Below are 7190 nucleotides of genomic sequence, written 5' to 3'. Positions count from 1 at the left end.
TTATGATTTTATCTCTACTATTGCCTTAAGTGTTATACCCTTTAACATTTTTAATGGTTTCCATAGGGCTTAAAAATGCAACTTTAGCTCCTTAAAGTTTATCTATAAGCAATAGTATACCACTTCACATAGAGTGTGTAAATTTACAACAGCATCGATTTCCTCCTTTCCATCCTTACTTCCACATGTTATAAACTCCAAAATACATTGTTACCATTTTTGCTGCAGATAGGCTATCTTCTTGTTTATGTTTTTGAGGTCTTTATTGAGATGTAGTTCAATGTAAAGTGCACAGTTCTATGGATCAGGGGTTCTCAAACTGTGTCAGAATTGCTGGGAGGGCTTAGGAAAAGGCAGTTGGCCAGCCCCCTCCCCGCCCTCTCCCCCCACCAGAGCCTCAGATTCAACAGGTCTGGGGCAGGGCCTGAGAGTATGCGTTTCTAACAAGTTCCTGGGTGGTGCTGAGCTCCAGGGACCCACTATGAGAATCACTGCTATAAACAGAATTACAAACACAGAGTGTCGACCTAGCCCAGATGATGCTACACCACATCAGGAGGATGGGGAGAGGGGCTGGGGTCTGAAGGGAAAGTCCTGGTGGCCAATTGAGTGTCTGAGCCAGCGGGTCTGTGGGAAAACAGGAAACCTGCCAGAGAGAAAGGGCATCTTCCAGTGGAGGGTGGTCAGCACCTGTGGCCAAGGCCCGGCTGCAGTTGTGACCCAATGATTCTACTGTCCCCTTCCTCTAGGCAGCATGTCTCCCGGAAAGCACACCTACATTCAGAAACACCCAATCTACACAAATACGTTAGGGAATAAATATTCTTTTATAAAATATTACTTACTTTTTTTTTTTTTTTCATTGCTTTTCTGACATAGCAAGTTCTAACAGGCTCCTGGGTAACTGAAAACGGGCAGGATGCTGACAAGAGTTCTCGTGCTCTCTCCTTGGTTGGCAAATGACGGTGTCCTCTTGAGGGCAAGAAGCAGGTGATGACCCTTCTCCACATCGGCACCCTCAGGTCCCCACTGGGCACTGTCCCTTTTACCCCAGGACAGCAGAGGGCTCTACCAGTACATCCGCTCTACTAGTAGCCTCCCTCCCTTGCCCTCCCCTCAATTCTCACAGCCCTTTCACCACATTGAGGAGCCAGTTCTCCTCTCCCATCTCCAGTTCAGAGGGAGGTGGGCAGGGGGCGGGCTCTGTGGTTTGTCCAATGAAATAGGATAAAAAAGTCACAAAACTTCTACAAGAGCAAATTAACCGTCAAATTCGCCTGTTGAGAGCGCCAAATCTGGCCCCAGTGAGGTTGAGACAGCCCCGGTGAGGTTGAGACGGCCCCGGTGAGCTTGCAATGACCCCGGTGAGCTTGCAATGGCCCCGGTGAGATTGAAACAGCCCCTGAGAGGTTGAGGCGGCCGCTGTGAGGTTGAGACGGCCCTTGTGAGGCTGGGACGGCCCCTGTGAGGCTGAGATGGCCCCTGGGAAGCTGAGAAAAATACCACATGAACTCACTCATTTATGGATAATAAGGACCATTACAGACTGATGAACAAAAATGGATACAGAGGCAGAGCAGCATTGAGCAGACTGTCAAACTACAGTGGGGACCCTGGGGAGGGTTGGGGGGGTAGGAGATCAACCGAAGGACTTGTATGCATGCATATGAGAATAACCAATGTACACAAGACACTGGGGGGTGGGGAAAGCCAGGGGAATGTCAAGGGGCGGGGGGGAGGAGACATATGTAATACTCTTTGTAATACTTTAAGAAATAAAAAAAATAAAAAAAATTCGCCTGTTGCCTAGGTTACAGCCCGAGGAGCTTTCAGAAGCTCTGGATCACAGGAGCCAATGCCACCTCCGTGAGGGCTGTGCCAGGTGGCGGTTTCACTGTGGAAGAAATTTGATGAGCGAGCCTCACTTCGCTCCATGAAAAAGACTGGCAAAGCTGTGACCGTGACTGCCCACGGCAGGAGGAGCTGCAAGCAGGGTGTCATGGCAAGTCCCGGGGCTGTGTTTGGGGGACTGAGTGCCAGGATGGGGAACTGACACAGTTTCCTCTTTCAGAGGCGCTGCAGAAATGTTGCTTCCAATAGAACGAGCATTCTGATTTTGATGAACTCACATGGCAAGAAAAACCAGTTCCCTTGCCAGAGGGGAGCGAGGACTGGGGAGAGGAAGAGGAGGGACAGAGGAAATTCCACAAGTTACAAGAAGTTGGACCCTCCATCCGTCAATAAATAGTGTTTTAATTTGTTGTGACTAATTCAACATTTCATTTCAGTTATGGAAGTTGGGCACAGGGTATGTGTAGTTTGGCAAGCAAGTTCAACTTAGCCCCCTAATCTGCTTCTATTTTCTCATTCTCTCCCCTGCAACCCCCCTTTTTATCCACATGAGTGAAGGAATAAATTAGTTGGGAAATGTTTCTGCTCCAATAAAACATTATCACCTGTCAATCACCGGATGTGGACATGGAAGCCCTCTCCTTTGCTTTGAGATTTCTGTGACCTCGGAGAGGCTCGCACGGTTCTGAAACGGGCGCTTCTCTGCCACAGGCCACGTGCGAAGGAGCTGCGCCCTGTCCTGCCCGAGCTCTCATGGCTGGGCACGAGAACCGTCCGTTTACCATCTACGGTTTACATACGTGTTTCGTGTAACATCTGCTTGGATTTCATGGTCTCTTTTTTTCAAAGTCGCTTTTACCCTAACTTACTACAAAAGCAGATGAGTAAGAAAGATGATGAGATGGTCATTTGTGAGTTTTGATAGATGATCGGACTGTCAGGTCCCAGAACTACCTACCACAGGCAGCTCAGAAACTTGCCAAGGGACAGACAGTGATAACAACAGAAAACTTCCCCACCTTAACACTTCCCTCAGTTATTGTTTCAAGTTCCAAGTTCAAGATGTTTGGAGCAGGACCTGCTCTGTTATTTCATAGGGGACAGGGTGGTGTGGGAAACTGTCCGCGCTGGCTCAGGGCACCACCGCCCCTCCTGTCCCATGTTCTGTTGGAGAGGATGCCGGCAGTGTCTGGAGGATACTGGACGATCCTGGCCAAGCTCTTGGCGTTGCAGAACCAATCTCCTTCTCCTAGGCCTCTGAACTTTGACCGAAAGGACACAGGCTCCCCGGCCAGCTCCCCATTGGGCCCTGGCTAATCACCATGTTCTCTCCACTGCATCTCTGGGTCCCCCAGGGAGGACTGCCCAGTGTCAGTTCTCACTGGGGCCTCTGAAAACAAAAGCACCCCAGGGGTGAGGCCCTTTGTGATGATGGACATGAGGCTGAAATTCATGAGTGTTTGTGCAGTCTGGTACTAATAACACAGGATCATAGCAAGTTTAAGCATTTTAAAAGATGCAATTGGTGCAGGATGCCAGACGTCTCCAGTCCCCCAGACGCAGGCCCACCCCCTCTCCAGCAGTCCAGTCACAGCCTGGGTAGCAGGAAGTGGGTGCGGCTTTCAAAAGCCAGAAAGGCTTGTGTTCAAATCCGAGCTCCAGCACTTTCCTCGCTGCCTGATTTTGGAGAGCTCTCCTGACCTCTTTGAAATGAATCCCCTTGTGGTCAGAGAACATACTTTGTATGGCTTCAATCTTCTTAATTTATTGGGACCTACTTTATGGTCAAGAATATAGTCCACCTGGATGAATGTTCATGTTCTCTCTACCCTTATTGGGTGGAATGTTCTGCAAATGTCAATTACGTAAAGTTAATTGACAACATTTCCAAGTCTTCCATATGGTCACTGATTTTCCGTCTACTTGTTCTATGTTGGGAGATGGTTGTGATGGCTTCTGATGTATATGCTTCTCCATCCAAACACTAGACTAGGTGCTGCTGTGAAGGGATTTGGCAGATGTGATGAAAGTCCTTAATCAGTTGACTTTCGGTGAGGGAGATGATGTGGAGTGGGCCTGACAGAATCAGCAGAAAGACCTTAAAAGCTGGGCTGAGGCTTCCCCAGGGAAAGAAGGACTCGCTCCTCTGAACAACAGCATTGGCGTTGCCTACACTCACGTTGGCCTGCCGCCAGACTTGCGTGGCCAGCCCACAATTACATGAGCCAATAAGTTATTGTATTTCTTGATACAGACAAAGCTCCCACTGGTTCTGCTCCTCTGGTTGAACCCTGACTGATACAGGAATATTGATGCCTCCAGCTATGGTTGTTATTTATTTACCCTTTTAGTTCTATCAGTTTTTGCTTCATATATCTGGAAGCTGTTATTAGAAATATATCCATTTAGCATTTGTATCTTCTTTCAGAATTGACTTCCTTATCCCTGGAAACCTTCCTTTGGTATGAAACCTACTTTGTCTGGTTAATACAGTCACTACAGCTTTCTATTGATTCATATTATCATGGTAAATCTTTTTTTCCCATCCTCTTATATTGATCCTACTTTGTGCTTTTCTATTTAAATTGCACTTCTTTAGGCAGTATTTCCTTGGGTCTTGCTTCTTTACCCTATCTCTTGGTTTCTGCCTTAATTTTGAATGTTAGACAATTTACATTTGTTGTAATTATTTGTAATTGTAATAAACAAGGTTGGATTTAAATCTATTTCTATGGTATTGCCATGCCTTTTTTCAGATTAATTGAGAATTTTATTTTAATGATACTCTTTTATCTCCACTTACAGGCTTATTCGCTATACCTTAAAAGTTATTTTTACTGAATGTTCCAGAAGTTATAATATACATCTATAACATCACAGTCTACCTTCAAATAATATTATTCCACATCACATACAATGTACGAATCACTCAAAAATATACTATGTCCCCTTCCCATCCTTTGTGCAATTATTGTCATATATTTTACTTCCATGTATACCAAAAACCCCCAAAATACATGGTTAATTGTTTTTGCTTTAAACAGAGAATTGTCGTTTCAAGAGATCTAGAATTGAGAAAATATCATTTATGTTTACCTATATAATTACTATTTCTGGTCCTCTTCACTGCTTTGTGTTGATCTAAATCTCTATCTGGAATTATTTTCTTCTCCGGGAAGAACCTCCTTTAACATATCTTGTACAACAGGTCTGCTGACAATGTAACAAATAATGAATTCTATCACTTTTTATTTGTCTGAAATAGTCTTCATTTTATCTCCAATTTTGAAGCATATCTTTTACTGGGTAATATAATCATTGTTGATGGGTTCCCCATTTGAGCACTCTAAACATGCTTACCCATTATTTTCCAGCTTGCATGGTTTCTGGCCAGAGGTCTGCTGTCCCTCTGTCCATGGTGTATCATTTTATCCTTCTGCTTCTAAGATTTCTCTTTAGCACTGGTTTTCAGCAATTTGTTTATAATGTGCCTCAGTATGGCTTTCTTCATGTTTATTTTACATGGGGTTTATTCAGCATCTTGTATCTGTGGGTTTATAGTTCCTGTCGAATCCAGAAAAATTTGGCTATTATTTCTTCAAACTCTATTGTCCCTGCCTCTCTTCTCTCTAGAGCTCCATTTATACAGAGGCTACACAACTGGGGATCACCCCACAGGTGAGGGTATTGTCATGTTATTTTTTTTTAGTCTTTTTAATCTCTGTTCTGATTTGAATATCAGTACCTTCAAACTCATTGATCTTTTCTTCTACAGCATTTACTAGTAGTCTGCTGTGAATCCCAGCCAGTGTTTTTCATTTCAGATATTATTAAAATTTCATCTCTTGAAGTTCCATTTGTGACTTTTTATATCTCTTATCTCACTCCTTATCTTGATTATGATGTATTCCTCTTCCTTCTTGAACACATGGAACATATTTTAATAGCGATTTTAACATCCTTATCTGTGAATTCCATCATTTCTGCCACTTGTGGGTAGCTTCCTATTGATTTCTTTTTCCTCCTGATTATTGGTCTTAATTTTCTGCCTTTTTCATGCATAATCTTTTAAATTGAATGTCTGCTATTAGGATGGGTGCAGTACAGACTTAGGCTAATTTACCACCATTACTCAGAAAAGACTCTTCTGCGGCTCCACCAACTCCCAGTGTGTGGTGAGGTCAGTCTGCCCTGACGGGTGTGAATACAACCATCCCAGCCCAGGGATGGTTCTGCCTGCTCCTTTGGGCAATGCCTTCCCCGGCCTTCTGCAGCTCAACACCCACACGCACAGCAGCTCTCAGCCACGGCCTGCGGGCCTCTCAGCAGGTCCCTGAAGCTCTTGCCTGGCAACATCTTCCTCTTCAGCACCCTGTCCTCGGATTCCTGTTCATTTGGCCTCCCTGACTCCAACCTCTGTCTCTCCCACTCAGCGAGACCAGCCCCTCTATTTCATCCCCTCCCTGCAGTGAGCAGTCATGGGGCCTGTTTGTTTCCCCGTTGTACTGTCTTTTGTGCAATGTGGTGAAAACAGTGCTTTGAACATTTCACCCAGTTTTCTGGTTTTTCACAGCGAAGGGTAGATCCCTGTTTCTCCATATTGGCCAGAGTCAGATGTCAAAAACTCAGTAAAATTTCCAGAAGAGTTTTTTGGTCTAATGTAGGGATGGTCATTTTTTATTTCCACATTTTAAATAACAACCCTAGCCTGACTGGCATGGTTCAGTGGATGAGCATCAACCTGTGAACCAGGAGGTCACGGTTCCATCCCCAGTCAGGGAACATGCTCAGGTTGCAGGCTCATTCTCCAGTTGGGGGCATACAAGAGGCAGTCAATCATGAGTCTCTCTCATCATTGATGTTTCTCTCTGAAATCAATAAAAATATATATTTTTTTAAACCCTAAAAGTCATTACCCTCTATTATCATTTTATCAAATAACTAGTGGCCTGGTGCATGAAGCCTGGGGAGGGGGGTGTTCCTCAGCCCGGCCTGCACCCTCTCCAATCTGGGACCCCTCGAGGGATGTCCGACTGCCAGTTTAGGCCAGATTGGGCCTAAACCAGCAGTCAGACATCCCTCTCACAATCCAGGACTGCTGGCTCCTAACCGCTCACCTGTCTGCCTGCCTGCCTGATTGCCCCTAACTGCTTCTGCCTGCCAGCTGATTGCCCACAAACCGCTCCCTTGCCAGCCTGATTGATGCCTAACTGCTCCCTGCCGACCCAATCGCCCCCAACTGCCCTCCCAATGGCCCCAACTGGCCTTCCCCTGCTGCCCGATCACCACAACTGCTCTTCTGCAGGGAACTGCTTCCTCGCACTGCATGGAGCCATGGG

Source organism: Myotis lucifugus, unplaced genomic scaffold (assembly GCF_000147115.1).
Source record: "Myotis lucifugus unplaced genomic scaffold, Myoluc2.0 scaffold_198, whole genome shotgun sequence".
In the NCBI taxonomy this organism is placed as follows: Eukaryota; Metazoa; Chordata; class Mammalia; order Chiroptera; family Vespertilionidae; genus Myotis; species Myotis lucifugus.
Note: the sequence above shows the minus strand (reverse complement) of the source record.